The following is an 18,469-nucleotide window of genomic DNA, read 5'->3' as shown; positions in this document are numbered from 1 at the left end:
GAAAGACCAGGCCCTATTTGGGACATGCTATTCTTCTGGCAGAGGGAGGGAGCAAGAGGGTTAGCAGAAATACAAAATGACTAGTTAAACTTCTGCTTGGAATGGATTTTCATCACCTCTGCCTACATTTTATTGACCAAAGAAAAAGTCAAATGGCCACATCTGACAATGGAGTCATGTATTACACTCTTCCTGCAGGAAAGCCCCTTAAGTCACATGGCCAAGAGAAGGATGCATACTTCTCTTACAAAGAAGACAACGTAAAATTTTCAGGGCAAAAATGCAAGCTTTAGAAGAGCACTCTGTAGGAAGGGGCTTTGAGAGCCTAAGAACCAACAAGCAATAACGAACATTTGATTTTTAAAATTTTGCATCAAAATTAGAAATCTTACCAATACTGATTGTTTTGCAGAATGCTTCCATAAAACTCCATGTGATTTTGTAATTGGAAAACGTTTGGGAAATCAATTTTTCAGTGAGTAGTTTAATGTAAGTTCATTTGAGTAAGGTCTTGGTCAAGTGGCGGTCGGTTGAATGAACTGGAAAAGATGGCAGAATAGTGTTTGGCCCAAGCCAATTTATTTTATTTTACTGCTTCCATCTCTGGCTTCATAAATATTCATGACATCTGAACCTGGAAAGGAAATAGGTTCTGCAGACCTAGTGTTATAAAGTAAGTACTTCCTGCCATATTTATTCAAATAGAAACAGACAAAAGATATGATTGTATTTAGATTCAATCTGGTTATTTTAACAGGAGAAAAGCAAAAGGTAAGGTTGCTGTGCCAAAGAGTGAAAAATCAGGGAAGAGTTGCTGTTCTATTGTGCCAATTCCAAGTTACCTGCACCCAAATTTTAATATCAAAATTGGGTTAAGCTTCTCTTTTGGTTTCGTAGAGTTGTGGCAGATCCTGTTTGATGGGGAGATGCTCTTCAGGGGCCAAAGATAAGGGGCTCTCTCTTCTTCATTATGCAGCCAGAGCTACATATAAATGGATTTTACTACTTACTGAGAGGATTTTAATTCTTTTTAGAAGTGAAGACAACATTCTTGTCTTATTTCACGAGGTATATTTATCATTCTGTGTAAGCTTTAAAATTCTAACCATATATTAATTGTAATTATATTATCATTACTCAATATAATGATAATAAAACTATTTCTCTAAAGCATATAGCTGTGGATATATAAATTCTGAGGGTGGTAAAGTAAGTATATTAATGCAAAAATGATATTTCACCTCTTGTAAATAAGTGCTGTCAAGTAATATTTACATGTGTTAATATTCAGATTGCAAACTCAGCCGTCCCTTTAGTGAAGAACTGTCCTGGGAGTCGTCAGCCACCTTTACATGCTGCACTTGCTAGTTGGGAATGGTTAGGAAATTGTTCTTATCGGGGGCGGGGGGGTAGAGGTGATACAGCATCAGTGTGTTTGACTGTCTTAACATGCTGCAACCTCCTCTGCTCTGTGTCTTTCTCTCGCTCTCTGTCCCTCTCTCATTTTCTCTCTCTCCCCTCTCCTCCCTCCTTTCCTCACTCTCACTCTCTTTTTCTAACAGAAAAAACAGAGAAAGAGTGTATCAGTATATCATGCATCTATTAATAACCACCATCTGAATAATTACTTTACATATATGTAAAAGATTAATTAAAAACAAAACAAAAGACCTTGTTTACACACACCTGAGAACAATAAAGAAGACTTGGAATTCAGAGGAATTCTCATCCACAATGGTTTATGTTTGTGTGCTGGCCAGTGGTTTTGTCTCAGTTTTTCTCTTTCCAAAAATATGTGGGGTTTAAGCTGTTTGTTCATTTTGTATCAGATACAAAACAATAAAGTCGTTGTGTTCTTGTTTACGTTTTGTAGTTTAATTTTGTTTTGTTCCTACTTGCTGCAGCCTGCAGACACAGAGGAAAATTAGTTTGTTTCCTGGACAAACACACCTATAGCTTATAGCAGATTATTATCTGTATAGTTCATTAATAATGATCATGGTATACTTATAATAGGAAACATTTATTTAGAGCTTACTAAACACCCAGCACTGTTAGGAGAGTGGATACATATGGATACGTTTTATTCTTACAATACTCCTATCACACAGTGAGCTATAATCATTCTCAGTTTACAGAGGGGAGCACTAAAGGGAAAGAGTTTGAGTAATTCCCTCAAGGTCACATGGCTGGTAAGTGGCAGAGCTGTGACTTGAACCTAGGGACTTTTTGCCCTAAATTTCAGGTTCTTAGTAGCTGTAATGTGCTGTCATTTCTTCATGACTGTGCTGCGTTTATTCTGCTTTCCCTGTCTGCTGCTTGCCCAGAAAACTGTCTTTATGTTGTCTTGGTATCTGAGCAGCACCGGAGTTAAGCTCCGGGTCTCTCTGCCTTCTGCAGTCTCATTTGCTCTGCGTCTGCTTTGACCCACTAAAACTAATCTCTCTACGACCAGATGTGGCACTTCACAGAGTTTCTTAAGCCATATTATAATTTGATTGTTGAGCGGTGAGAATTGGTCTTTTTTTTCCCCTCTACTTAATTGCTAACTCTTTGGGGGCAAAAATGCACTTCTTTGTTCACCATGGCTTCTATTAAAGTGCTAATAGCATGTTTAATGCTGAATGGAAATTTAGTTACCACATGACTGGGGAAGCATGGATGCCTACACATAATTATAGCAGCCAGGCCCACAAAGCCTAAAATATTTACCATCTGGTCCTTGACAGAAAAACGCTGACCTGATACTGCAACGTAGGCTGAATCCTGCACATTAGTTGAATTTTCTCAAATTATCACCTAACACATGCCCTCCTTCTCTTCGTTCCAGACTAAACCTAGACATCTGCCTTTCTATTTACTGCCTTTTCTCCCATTATCCACATGTATGTTTTATCCCGAGGTACCATTAGCTCAAAAAATAAAATAAGCCCATTTCATGAAACTCAGCTTTACTTGAGGAAGGGAGTGGATACATTAGAACTGTTAGAGAAGGGCTGGAACACGTGGGAAATACAAAGTGAAAGATTCCAGGCTGAGTTTTCTGGGGAAAAAAAAAGAGTTTCACTATGAATGCTTGCCTTTTAAAGAGAAAAGTAGATACATTGTAAAATGTGTGAAACTGAAATATATATTTCTATTGTCTGGTAGTGAATCCAGAAAGTATTAAGAGAAATGTCTATTTTCCTATTAAATTTCAATATATTCACTAAAAAGAAAATAGGCCTATCAAGTAATTATTTCAAAGGTTTCAGTAATCCTGAATAAACTTGTATTGATAGAATATCAAAAGAACGTTGAGCCTTGACATATATTTAATGCTCTTGGTAGAGGTTAACATGATCTTTAATTGAACATTTTCCCTAAATATAACTATAGATGAAATTTAGTAACTGGGGTATAGAGGCAATTAATGCCATAAAAATATATTCTCAGCTAAAAAAGAAACTCTGAACAAAGGAAATAATGTCGCCTTTAAAGAGCTTGCATCTAAACCTTCGCAATATATATTGGGGACTCAGTTTAAGTTAAAATTATACCTTTATTTATATCAGTGTGGATTATTCTCATAAATTTTAAATAAAATAAGTGGGTAAAACTAGAATCATCAAAAATCTGGTCTTCCCTAGATATATACAGAGTTGGAAATCTACTTTTTAAATCTTATTAAATGTTTAAAGATTTAAAATGGTTTAATCAGACAGCCATGGCCTTTCTTTCTTTCTTCCTTTCTGGCCTTCTTTTTCTTTGGATTTTTTTTCTTTCAATGTATTTTCAAAATGTATAATATATATATATTTCAAACTTCTTTAACATGTGACATTATTATACATTATATTTTTTGTTGTTTTTCAATGGTGGGATATCCAGTTCTTCTATTTTTCTGGGATGATGTTCATTTTTCAAATTAATATCTCATGACTTCTTTTTCATAACACTTGGCTCATTTGCTTTTGTACTTCCATGTCTATGGCTACATATGAGATAACTCAGAACAGAGGAAAAAGAATGATGAGTCTCTAAAAGCACACTTGACCCAAATGTTAATGACAATAACCAAAAATGTATACTTTCTGTCTTCTACCAGTGGTATGCAAAATTTTACATCAAGTATTTTATAAGCTATTTTGCTATAAAATAATCTTACATGGATATATTATTCCTTGAGAATTACTCCCATACCCACAAAATGAATTTGCATATAATTCTTATTCATTAGAATGTATAATGTGTTATACTTGTTCAAGGGTATTATATTTTTATCTTCCTTAGAACTGATAATAATTTGAGTAGTTTATCTGTTATTGATCAAGTTGTTAAATTATTATGCTACTCTTAGAAAAATATATTTCACCTTAAACAGTCAAATATTTTGTAACATTTGACCGAAGGAAAATAAAGGTGGAACGAGTTTATAATTCTGAAAGATGACCATATACTAAAAAGATCCATATAATACTATTTATATCAATATTTTTATTAAATCATGAAATTGCAGAATCATTGCTCTAAGTCCTCCATGAGTTTGTTTTATAGAATCCTGCATTCATTATTTGGATTATTATACAAAAACAAGTAAGAAAATTAAAAGTATTAAAAAATTATCTAACAGCACTTTGTTGCCAGGCTATTCCAGGAACCATGGGTACGTTAGTTAAAATTCATTGTCCTCAGTGATGGTTTGGGGTGGCTTCTAGAAATTTCATCTACTGATTCATACCCAAAACAAAACAAAAATCTGTCCATGTTTTAAAAAGGCATGGAATATTAATGAAAACAAAATATGATTTAACTTTGTGTCTCTAATCTGAAATTTCATTTAGCAGGTTGTCACAATTTTCAACTGTAATTTATACAAATAAATTTATGTAAATGAAGTATTTTATTAAACATAAATATTGGCCAGGAAGCTGATTATGTCAATACAAGTTGAACCACATAGGCCCCCAAACTTTGGATTCTTTGTGAACTGGTCTTTACCTACATGGTCATCTTTATTGCCTGGTGCCCTCATTCACTACTTCCCACCAAATACACACATACAGCAGCACTGTAAACTCTGTGAGTTTCTTAAAACCACAGATTGTCACATGATTCCATCTATGCATGATCTGATTCATTTTGTTATTCCTCTTTGGGTGCACCTGTCTGCATGTACCACCACCATCAGTTTTCTTAGTCTGCCTTAAATGTCAACGCTTTCACAGACTTTCAGTATTTGCCCATCCCTCTTCCAGAAAGCCATCACTAGATGCCATGACTCCCTCTCCCTGGCCAGCCAGTTCTACCCGCTCACTAATTATACGCATAGCAATCTGTTTGCATGTGCTGTTTAGAGTTGGAGCTCCTTAGGATATTATTGGTTCACATTCTGCCAGCCAGCTACACCACACAAACTCTGGGATAACTTCTTTTCATTGAATTTCATAAGGAGAGGACGTAAAAGTGATTTAAAAAACCAGTAATGATTGAGAAAAAATAAATGAAAGTGACACGTTGTTACTGATATGAAATTTCATTCTTAGAAATAGAAAATTAAACAATTTATAAAGGAACATCTAAGTCATTGTTGTAACGACACTGCAGAGTAAATCCTACCTCATATGCTGCTGCTTCTATTTCTGACACATAATATTTGATGTTTGGAAACATCTAGTATCACATATTAAATTAGTCAATCCTGCAGTAATATTTGAATGCTTAGTGTGGTGTTAATCCTGTGGAATTCTGTGCAGTCTTGATGGACATTAATGCATAGTGGGAAGAGATTAATGTGTAGTAGAAGTGTAATGAGAGACATTTGGACACAGCCGCTGGTGAGGAGTATCAGGTTCCTTACGCAAAGCACAGAGAGGAGAAATGACGTGTGTCCCACTAACAGATCAGGGAAAGGCTTTGTAGTCGGCTGGTTATTACTAGACCTCTCTGTGCCATAGTTCCTCATCTGTAAAATGAGGATAGTAATGGCACCACAGTGCCTTCCTCTAACGGTGCTGTGTGAGTGACTGATAAATGTGGAGCTTTTAGAAGAGTGCTTGGCACATAGTATGTCCTCAGAAAGTTAACTGACATCATTATTACTACTGCTAGCAGTATTATTCAAGAGGGAACTTGACAGGTACAGTCCAGATTTAGAGAGAAACTGGAAAAATAAAAGCTGCAAAAAATCAAGTGTATTTGAAGAAACGGTGAAGAGCACAGTTGATAGAAACACAGACTGGGGGAAATGGCAGAAAAAGCCTGAACTGAGAAATCTGGCTTGAGGAGAAAGCAGATTTAGGGGAAAAATATGTATTTATTTTAGGTAGCAGAGACCTGTGAATGTTTACAAACTTTGGTTGAGGCCCTTAATTTCCTCTGTTACAGTTCTTCTCAAGGTTCTATGTGTGCCCACATCACTGCGGGATCTGATCAGATTCTGATTCAGGAAATCTATGGTAGGGCCAGAGAGTCTGCATTTCTAACATCCTCAGAGATGACGTCAGTGCTGCCATTCCAAGCACTACACTTTGAACTTGTTTATTTAGTTGTCCATACAATGCTCCCCACCTCCAAATGTGAAACTGGTGTGAGCGGAGATTATGTCTGTCCTGTTCATCACTGTACCTCTAGTGTCTGACACTGTGCTCAGCAGAGAGTAAGTGGTCAAAAAATGTTCAATGAGTGAATGAATAAATGACTGGAAAATGAATATTAAAGACAGGAAGGCATGGGAATTTCAGATATAAGTGAGAGAGGATTGATTAATGGAATATCTTTCTAGAGGATGAGAAAGTGGAGCAGGATCAAGAATACAGAAGGTGCACTTTAGTTTTGGCTAGAAAAAGAAAAATCTACTTTTTGTATAGAAATAGGAGAAAAAAAAATAGAAGGGAACCGTTTTGAAGTAGAAAGGAGAGAAGAAAGTGGGAGTCTCAATGAATATCGTGGATTAGCCTAGAAAACAAGGTTCAAGACTCTCACCACCTAAGCCCACTCACAATTCAAAACAGGTGAAATCATGCTGCGTTTTGTGGTGTGAGTCCAGGACACTGATCTCAGACTAGTCAATAACTAGAGTTGAGATGCGTTTTGTTTTTAAATGCGTGTTCTCAAGCCCATTCCAAATCTATGGAGTCAATGGGCAGCTTAAGATGGAAGCCCCTGAAATATTTATTTATATAATTTTATGATGATCATATTAGCTAGTCTTTAGCTGAGCAGGAACTCAAAGTTATTATAAATGAATCTTGTAATTATTTTACATTTTGCCTCATTGCCCTGAAAAGAGTGTTTGTAATTTAACTAGTACTACTGCTATTATGTTATTGATATAGCTGCAAAAATTGAATGTTCAAACCTAATAACATTAATCCAGGAAAAAATAAGTTAGGGAGAAAAGTTGCATTTTACCAAAAAAATGCATTTAAAAAAATTCACTGTAAAGCAGATGCCTTCTGTTTGCGTTTTCTTAATATTTGAATGCTAGTCTTTATTGTTGCTCACAAAAAATTATCATTCATGAACACTGTAAGGCAATGTGAACACTGAAAACCATATGACAAGGGAAAAGATGCTATGCAGAAACTGATGATTTGTCTTATTAGAACAACATCTCTGTTGCATGCAGTAACCTTCATATTTGAACTTAAATTCTTCTAAGCTTAGAGAAAATAACCCAATCAATGGCAGTTTAGACATCTGAGAATGAATGTGATACTGAGCATTGGAATGACATATTCCTATTTCTGAAGGTATTTTACGGTATTTAGTACTGCTCGAAATAAACTTGGAGTCAAGTAAGGAACTTGTTGTAAAATTGCTATATTTCTTACTGGTTTTGATGAGTTAACAAAGTCCTATTTTTAAGAAAATGCCAGGATAATATTTAGATATTGGCTCAATTAAAATGCTTTAAAGAAAATCAATTGAAGAATAATGTAGGCACTGAAATGAAAAGTTGTAATGTCTTGAAATAATTGATTTAATGTTTTATTTTTCTAGCTTTGTCTTAAAAAGAAAAAGTTATTTTCTAAAATGCAGGTGCTATATTAGATTACATGTATTTTACTGGCTTTACTGAGAGAATTAAATTCATACCAAAATTTAGGATCTTTGCTCCATTTGCAACATAGGACGTTAAATTAAGAAAATCCAATTAATGAAAATACTAGCCTTGCCAATGGAGTCATCAGTGTAGATAACTTTCTTTTCCACAGTTTTTTATCCCTTTTTCAGAGCTAAAATACACCAGTTATTCACCAATTATTACTAAATGAGAAAATTTCAAACTGTGAATAATGCTATCTCCGATATTTCATTGATTAAGTTCTCACATATTGCATCAGGAAAAATATGACTTGTAGTATTAGAAACTCTTTCCAAATGTCATTTATTCAGAGAATGCTTTATCAATTTTAGCTACAGAGGGTTAAATCCGGAAAAAGTAAATCCCTCAATCACTGCAAGTATGAAGAATATTTTTTATATCAGTAGATTTAAATTGATAATGGATTATTTTAATATATCCAATAAATTATTCAGTTTTATCTTTGTTATCATTGAATGTTTTCTTAAACCACATGATTCCAGTAGTTTACACTGTTGATTTTATTCAGGCAAAATTTTTCCTTCCAAAATTCGTGTTCATACTATTTACATATTTTGTTTAAATTTGTTGAGTGTGATTTTGGATTTAATATTTTTCCAGTGAGAATTACTTGAATCATTAGTGAAGTGATTCATGTTGACAATGCATCTTAAAATATGTTTAATGTTTTAAAGAATATTTTGTGTGTAATTAATATTTGGTTCTTGCATCTCACTGTTTCCTCTGTGCATTTAGTAACTTTAATTGATGATGTGTAAGACCAAGTTTTAAGTCATTTTCAATGTTTTCCTTATACAGATGGTCCCCAGCTTGATGGTTTAACTTAAGATTATTCAATTTTACAGTGGTGCAAAAGTGATAAGCATTCAGTAGAAACTGTACATTGAATTTTAAATGTTTCTGGGCTAGCAATATGCCGTTCCATACTCCTTTCTCATGTTGGGCAGTGGCAGTGAGCCGTAGCTCCCAGTCAGCCATGTGATCATGAGGGTAAACCACTGATACACTTACATGAGGGTAAACCACTGATACACTTAGAACCTCTACATACCCAGACAACCATTCTGTTTTTCACTTTCAGTGCAGTATTCAATAAATTACATGAGATATTCCACACTTGGTTCTAAAATAGGCTTGTGTTAGATGATTTTGCTCTACTGTAGGCTAATGTCAGTGTTCTGAGCATGTTTAAGGTAGGCTAAGCTAAGCTATGATGTTCAGTAGGGTAGGTGTATTAAATGCACTTTTGACTTAGGGTGTTTTCAACTTATTCTGGGTTTATCAGGATGTACCCCATGGTAAATCGAGGAAGATCTGTATAAAGGGATTAATGACTTGGCTGATTTTTTTCCTTATTTGCTAAAAGTTTTTAAATCATTGTATTCATTTTCTGGGGTTGCTATGACAAAATATGACAGCCTGGGTAGCTTAACTAACAGAAATTTATTTTCTCACAGCTGTGGAAGCTAAAAGTCCAAGATCATGAAAAGTTGAAAGGTTTGGTTTCTCTTAACGCCTCTCTCCTTGGCTTGTCAATGACCTCCTTGTCACTTTTTTCCTGTGTCCTCTAATGTCTTTCCTCTGTGTACACACATATCTGTGTCTTACTCTCTTCTTATAAGGACAACAGTCCTACTGCATCAGGGCCCACCCATCTGACTTCATTTTACTCATTAAACAACCTGTCTCTATCTGCAGTCATATCTGAGGCACAGGGGGTTTGGACTTTCTATCATATGAATTTTGGAGGAGGCAATTCCGTTCATAATGATCATCTATCAGAGAATCTAGTCTTCTGTTTTTTTTATAAAAACGTTCACAAAATCAAATTACCTTTACATGCCAGAGTAATAATGATTTAATGATTTTGATCGTGCCGGCAGATGATTCTGAGGAGGCTTCGTAAATTCTGCAGGATCAACCTGAACGTTGTATGAAGCTTCCCAGTGGCTCTTATCTGGTATTAATGGCTTTGCTCCTTCCATAACAGTAAAATTAATGTACATAGTGAATCTCTAAGAGAATGGAACATTGAGACTACAGCTAAGTGAGGTTTAATGCTGTCAAGTAGAATAACATGATATAAAAGCAAAGCGTTTATAGTGTAATTAAAAATTAGCATTACTTTCCTGGTTATAGGTAATTGTTACTCCTTTGGAAGAACTGTTTAAAGCTGTTAGATTTTTTAAACAAAGTATGTTTGCAAATCTCCTTTTTGTGTCTTTTAACATTTTGTACTTCCAGTAAAGGAGCCATCCTTTTAAAATATGTACATTTTAGATCTAACAGTAATGTCTGTTTTGATATCCACATAAACCTTATTTTTTCCTGTTGTTTTGTTTTCTTGGAGGAAACTAGTTTGTTTTTTTTTTTTTTGAGTGAATTGAAGAATACTGCTTGAAAATAAAACTGAAGCTTCATTATAAGAAACCTGTAATTGATATAATAATCTTTAAACTTTGTTCTTACTTAAAGAAGTAGTGTAATTTCCAATATGCTTTATTGCAGTGCTACTCAAATGGTGTGAAGCTTGTACTGACCTTGAAATTTTTACAGATTAGCAACAACAGAAGTACAGAAATTGAGAGTAAACATTGAGAAACTTTTATAGTCTTTGGACAGGTTAACATTGTCATTTCTACCAATAAAAATGGAGGGGTGTATTTTGAATTCTTTTCATTTTTATTTTATTTTGCAATCAATTATTATCATAGTGGGGTTTTCCACAAAAGTATAAGTTTATGAAGGACTGAAAATTACAAACAAAACTTAAGAAAAAACATGAACTTTAACACATGGAGTATGAACAGCACTGTTCTATGGAATAGGAACAAGAGCTCTAGATATGAATCTGACAGGCCTGAATTTGACCCTGGCTCTGCCACTGAGAAGTTATTGAGATTTGGGGCAAATTACTTACAATCTCTGAACTTGTGTTCTCACCTTTGAAGTGACAATCAAAACAAAATATTGAATTTTTTTTTTACAAAGCACATAGGGTCTTAACTAAGGTATTTGAAACTCAGTACTATTGATACTTTGGGCTAAATAATTCTTTGCTTTTACCGGTTAACAGGGGCCTGGCCAGGACACTGTAGGATATTCAGCAGTGTCCCTGCTTTCTCCCACACTAGATGCCAGTAAGCACCCCTCACATCTTGACAATTGAAGATGGGTGAGGAGAGGGGTGAATTGAGAACCACTGGGCTAATCTCACTGAAAAAGAAAAAAATTACATATGGTTAACCAAACTCTTGTAGAAATCTTAAGAAGTGTAAACATCTTGATGAAGTCCAACACATTTAACTCCAACACAGCATTTTTATTTCAGTGTTAATTAGATTGCATGTTTTCTTTCCTTAAAAATAACACTAACAACTGCATTTTAAAAAATTGAGTAGTAGATGAAAATTGATTTGTATTTATAAGCATGTTATGCATATACATATGCATATGTATGCATATATACATGTTTATATGTATACACACACACCTAAAAGCATCCACATATATATTACTGTATATATAATATAATCACATGTAACCATATGCATTATGATGTCATGTAATATAATATGATTTGCAAAGGGAACAACAAATCTAATTTTCTAATCCCTTTTCAGTGTAGAGTTGTGGTGTCCAATACAGGAGTTACTGGACACATTTAAGGAAATTAAAGATGACTTAAAGAAATGGAATGATATCCCATGCTCTTGGATTGGAAGAATTAATACAGTTAAAATGGCCATACTACCCAAGACAATCTATAGATTTAATGCTATCCCTATCAAATAACCTAGGGCAGTTTTCACAGAACTGGAACAAATAATCCTAAAATTTATATGGAATCACAAAAAAACCAGAATTGTCAAAGCAATACTAAAGAAAAAGAATGAAGCTGGAGGAATAACCCTCCCAGACTTCAGACAATACTGCAAAGCTACAGTAATCAAAACAGCATGATATTGGCACAAAAAAAGATCCATATGATCAGTGGATTAGAATAGAGAGCCCAGAAATGAATCCACACACTTAGGGTCAATCAATCTTCAACAAAGGAGGTAGGAACGTACAGTGGAGAAAAGACAGTCTCTTTGACAAGTGGTGTTGGGAAAACTGGACAGCCACAGTAGTAAATCATTGAAATTAGGACACTCTCTTAAAAACATTCACAAAAATAAACTCAAATGGCTTAAAGACTTAAACATAAGACAACACACCATAAACCTCCTAGAAGAGAACATAGGCAAAACATTCTCTCATATAAATCATAGCAACATTCTCCCAGTAAGCTTTTGCACAGCAAAGGAAGCCATAAGCAAAACAAAAAGACAATCTACAGAATGGGAGAAAATATCTGCAAATGATGTGACTGACAAAGGCTTAATTTCCAGAATATATAAACAGTTCATACAACTTAATTAAAAAAAAAAGTCTAATCCAAAGATGGGCAGAAGACCTAAATAAGCAATTCTCTAATGAAGACATACAGATAGCCAATAGGCACATGAAAAAATGCTGAATATTGCTAATTATCAGAGAAATGCAAATCAAAACTATAATGAGGTATCACCTCACACCACTTAGAATGGTACTCATTAAAAAGTCCACAAACAATAAATGTTGGAGCAGGTGTGGAGAAAAGGGAACCATCCTACACTGTTGGTGGGAAGGTATTTTAGTGCAGCAATTATGGAAAACAGTATGGAGATTACTTAAAATACTGAAAATAGATTTACCCTATGATTCAGCAATCCCACTCCTGGGCATATATCCAGAGGAACTCTAAATTGAAAAGATACATGCACCTCAGTGTTCCCTGCAGCACTATTTACAATAGCCAAGACAGGGAAAAAACCTAAATGTTCATTGGCAGATGACTGGATAAAGAAGTTGTGATATATATGTATATACAATGGAATACTACTTAGCCATAAGAAATAATAAAATAATGCCATTTTGCAGCAACATGAATGGACATGGAGATCATCATACTAACTGAAATAAGCTAGAAAGAGAAAGAAAAATATGATGTGATATCACTTATATGTGGAATCCAAAAAAAAAGAAAAGGACACAAATAAACTTATTTACAAAACAGAGATGGACTCACAGACAGAAAACAAACTATGGTTACCAGGAGGGGAAGACAGTGGGAAGGGATAAATTGGGAGTTCGGAACTATATTCAATACCTTGTAATGGCTTATAAAGAAAAAGCATAGCATCTATGCTATATGTGAGAAATTAACACAATATTGTAAATCAACTGTACTTCAATTAAAAGGAAAAAATGGACACCAGATTTTGAAGACATAGTATGAAAAAGATAATGTAAATTATCTCAGTCATTTTTATATTAATTACATATTGACATGCCATCTGGGCAATTTTAGTGAATAAGATATGTAACTGTACATCTGCAACTAATATAATATTGTAAGGCAACTATACTTCAATTTTAAAAAAAGATCTAGGATTGATTTGAACTCTTTCACTTTTCTTAATGTGACTGAAAATTTAAACTTATATATGGGGCTTGCATTTGTGTCTTAATATTTCTCTTGGACAGCACTGCTGTATGTCATATACTCTTTGGAATGTTGGAACTTATCATCTATTGCACTTATATTGAAGTTTATCTTTTTTTTCTTAATTCTGTACAGTGATGTGTAATGAGTTCAAGGGAGTTAAAGGTATAAATGACAAGACTTTCAGGGTGAGATTTACATAAACCACTAAAGGCATGATGCATAGAAAATAATTAGATCAGTAAATATTTTGCTGTTATTATTACTATTGCTATTATTTAGTAAGGACTAGTTCTTCAATAAATGAAACAAAGGAAAGAAAGAGGAGGAAATATTTTCTGATTTTGAATTTATTTTACGGTACATGTTGATAAGCCTGTTGGACATCTCTTTTGTTTCTAAATGAGATGATTCTGTATTCAGATCTGAAAACAGAATCCTTGAATCTACAGCGATGACTGTGCACATGTGTGCCTTTACCCTCGTCCCCCTGCCCCACAGACTGCATATGGAGCTGCTTGGTATATTTCTATTGCTTAACTAAAGAAAGAAATGAAAAACTAGAAAATTGATGACCTCTTCTGAATTTTTTTGATGTTTTCAAGCATTTTGTATTAATGGTTGATATTTACTTAAAAACTCAGTAGAAAGAATTTTTCAAGCCAAATGTGTGTATTAAAAAATTGATGAAGACATTTCTTTGCATGTTGAGCATATTGACTGAAATGATTATAAGGATATATGCAGACAGGGATAAGAATGGTTTTATTGTTTTTCTGAATTTCTTTTTAACTCTATGATTAAAAAGATCTACTAATAAAAACAAAAAAAATATTTTTCAACCAAGATGCTCTGTGAGAAAATTAAATGGATGTTAATGCCTTAAGCACTCATCGTGTGTAATTAATTAGCTTCCTTCCTATGCATCTAAAATAGTGCAAGTTATGTAACCATTTTGGGGAATGGAAAAAAAATAGTAACTCCATCACTTTCTGTGTTACCATTTATTGCTCAGATGAGGAGCTTTGGATATGATCCTATAGGAGTTCTCTAGTTTTTCTGTATTTGAATATTTGTCTTTCTTTATGTAATCAAGCTTGAAGAGATAAGCCTGTTAAAATTACCGAGAACCAAAGACAATGCGATTGCTTGGTTTATTAATCAGAAAAAAACGAACACACCATTCGAATTGTAATTACTATCAAATCAATCCCCAAAGTCAGAAACAAAAGCCAAACATTCAAAAAAATAAAAGGTGAAAACAGTACATATGCTAAGAAGATGAAAGGCAAGGCAGCCGATATCAGAAGTATTTAGAAGCATAAAACTGAGGTTGCAAGGAAGAAATGGAATTTGAGTGAACAGCAAAAATGCCAAAATACAGTAACAGTAGAAAGCAGAGATGATCTCTGGAGGATATTTAAAATTCCACATTAACACTTACAGTAACTCCGTGCATGAATAAAATACCATAGCCTATGGGGACAATTAGTGTAAAGGCAAGCTGAGTTTGGCTCTTCTAGGCTCTCTAAAGGTAGTATTTTGCTATCAGTGGTGTCACATTAAAAGGAATACTAAACAATAGCTTGTATCCGCTTGAGAAAAGTTGTACTGCAATTACAGGACATGGCAAGTTAGGCTGTGATGCTATGAATTTCTGTAATGTGAACACCGATCCATACAGAAGTAGACCCCAAACTAGTCACAGTGGAAGGTGCCTACTCACATGTGAATCCTAAGAAAAGGTACATAAGCAAGATAAGAACATTTAAGCGGAAGCAGAGATGTTAGATAATTTAAAAAACAAGTTTCAAGACAACAAAGCTTAGGAAAAACAGCTGATCGTGTTGTGTTTTTTAAAAAACAAATTTGGAATTACTGAATTCTGTGTAATGCACATGTATATGACTAAGCCATAGCATGCTGTATTTGTTTATGTTAATGGGGAAGATAAGAAGATATCCACAATTCATTACTTCATGCATTCTTTCAGAAACATTTAGTGAGCTTCTACTATATTCCAGGCACCTGAGTAGGCATTTGAGTGGTGGTCAAGCTAGAAAAGATTTCTGCCTTCATGGAACTTATAATCAAGTGTATTGCAGGTATTGAAAAAATAGAAGAATAAACATTTACTATCATTCACTAGTTTAAATACTGAAAAGAATAAGGACATAGTATAAAGGGATAGAAAATAATACAGGTGTGTTTAGATTGTTAGATTAAGGAAAACTTCAAGAAGGTAATTATTGAACAACGACCTGAATGAAATATCTAACAGGATGTCTGAGAAATACATAAGGCATAAGAAAGCTTGAGAGTAAGTTTGTTCTAGGAAGAGGAAACTATAAATGTGAAGACTTTGAGGAGGAAATAAAGTTGTGCCATTTGATTTACAGTAAAAACAGCAGAGTGGCTGGGCTGGGCTGGGCTGAGCAAGGGAGACCACATAGGAGATTATTTGAAGTATCTAGGTGACCAAAGCATGATCCATGTAAAAACTGCAAAGCTAGACGTAATTAAAATTTAAAATTTTACCCTGTGGCAGATATTGTCAGAGAATAAAAAGACAAGTCACAGACTGGGGGAAAATATTTGCAAAAGACATGTCTAATAAAGGACAGTTATCCAAAATATACAAATAATTCTTAAAAATCAACAATGAGAAAGCAAACAACCAGATTTAAAAATGGGCAAAGACCTTAACAGACACTTCACAGAAGACATACAGGGGGAGGGTATAGCTTAGTGGTAGATTGTAGAGTATGTGCCTCACATGCACAAGGTCCTGGGTTCAATCCCCAGTACCTCCATTAAAATAAATATATAAACCTAATTACCTCCCCCACAACCAAAATAAAAAAAATGATATCACTAATATGTGGAATCTAAAAAAAAGGACACAATGAACTTATTTACAAAACAGAGACACAGATAACAAACTTACGGTTGCCAGTGGGGAAAGGAGGGAGGGACGGATAAATTGGGAGCTCAGGATTCGTAGATACTAACTACTATATATAAAATAGATATAAACAAGTTTCTACTTGTTTATCTATTGTTCCCTGCACGAGGAACAATACTCAATACCTTGTAATGGCCTATAATGAAAAAGAATATTTAAAGGAATATATATATATGTATAAATGAATCACTATGCTGTGTACCAGAAATACAACATTGTAAATTGACTATAGCTCAATTGAAAATAAAGAACCATTGCAGAAAAAACCAAAGACATACAGATAGCAAAAGGTGAAAATGTGCTCCACATCATACACTATTAGGAAAATGCAAATGAAAACAACAACTAGATGTCACTACACACCTGTTAGAATGGCCAAACTTCACAACACTGACAACACCAAATGCTGGGTAGGATGTGGAACGATGGGAACTCTTGTTCATTCCTGGTGGGAATGAAAATGGTATACCACTCTGGAAGACAGTTTGGCAGTTTCTCGCAAAATTGAACATTCTCTTGCCATATGATCCAGCAAACACACTCTGGTATTTACCCAAAGGAGTTGAAAAGTTATGTTCTTACAAAAATCTGCATACAAATGTTTATAGCAGCTCTGTTTATAATTGCCCAAACTTGGAAGCAACCAAGATGCCCATCAAGAGGTGAATAGATAAATAATTGGTAGTACATCCAGAAAATGCAATATTATTCAGAAACTAAAAAGAAATGAGCCGTCAAACTGTGAAAAGACATGCAGTAGCCTTAAATGCGTATTACTAATTGAAATACACAATTCTGAATAGGCTGATTCCAAGTATATGACCTTCTGGAAAAGGTAAGACTATGGAGATAGTAAAAAGATCAGTGGTTGCCAGGGGTTTGGAGGGGACTGAAATGAGTAAGTCGATCACAGAGGTTTTTTAGGGTAAAAAATTATTCTGTATGATACAATAATGATGGATACAAAGCATTACAGATTTGTTAAAATCCATGAGATGTACAACACCAAGAGTGAACCCTAATATAAACTATGGACTTTGAGTGATTGTGATGTGTCCGTATAGGTTCATCAGTTGTAACGAATGTACTACTGTGGTGAGGGATGTTGATAGTGGGGGAAGGGCTGGGCATATATGGGAAGTCTCTGTACTTTCCTTTCAATTTTGCTGTACATGTAAAACTGCTCCAAAAATAGTCTTTAAAAAATATGTAAGCAGAAACCAGAGGTAGTAGGATCTTATAAGGTCTTCATTATTTTTCTGAATGTGAAAAAGTCTTTGGAGGACTATGAACACAAATATGGTAAAACTAGTGTTAAGAATAGAGAGAAAGGGAAAGACTGGAAGGGAGAGGAACTAGTTAGAAAGTTGTGACATATATCCAACTGACTGATGATGCTTATTTGGTTAAGGTGGTTTTGAGAGAAGTAGGAAGTAGTTGGTAACTCATGAACTGGCTAAAGGGATAAAGAAAGGAATCAAGGATACCTTATAAATTCTTGGTTTGTGAACAACTACATGAATGTCATTTACAGTATTGAGATGAGGGGAATTTTGGAAGAGCCAGGGAATCATGGGTGGTTTAGGACGGGTTAAGTTCAATAGTCCCAATGGAGTTGTTGGAGAGAAAGCTGTACATACAGATCAGACCCAGGGGAAACGTGTGGGCTTGAGATAAAAACTGGGAATTTTCAGCATAGAGACATATTTAATACCATTGGGCTGGATGAGATCTTTTAGATGTAGATAGGGAAGAGAAAAACAAAAAAATTAAAATATACTCTAATATTTAAAGACCAGGGAAGAAAGGCAAGCTAGTAGAGATTATCACCTATATTGAAATAGATTAGGAAAACATGCCATCCTCAGTGTCTAGTAAATTTTGT

At 34.5% G+C, this 18,469-nt stretch overlaps 1 non-coding gene across 1 annotated transcript; it reads left to right on the top strand.

The window, feature by feature from the left end:
- Positions 1 to 16,352: 16,352 nt before the first annotated feature.
- Positions 16,353 to 16,432, top strand: TRNAV-CAC (transfer RNA valine (anticodon CAC)). The gene has a single exon. It is a non-coding gene; the product is annotated as a tRNA-Val (tRNA).
- The last annotated feature ends 2,037 nt before the right edge of the window (positions 16,433 to 18,469 follow it).

This window comes from Vicugna pacos, chromosome 2, assembly GCF_048564905.1.
Source record: "Vicugna pacos chromosome 2, VicPac4, whole genome shotgun sequence".
Classification (NCBI taxonomy): Eukaryota; Metazoa; Chordata; class Mammalia; order Artiodactyla; family Camelidae; genus Vicugna; species Vicugna pacos.
Note: the sequence above shows the minus strand (reverse complement) of the source record. Positions and strands in the feature narration are given on the sequence as shown.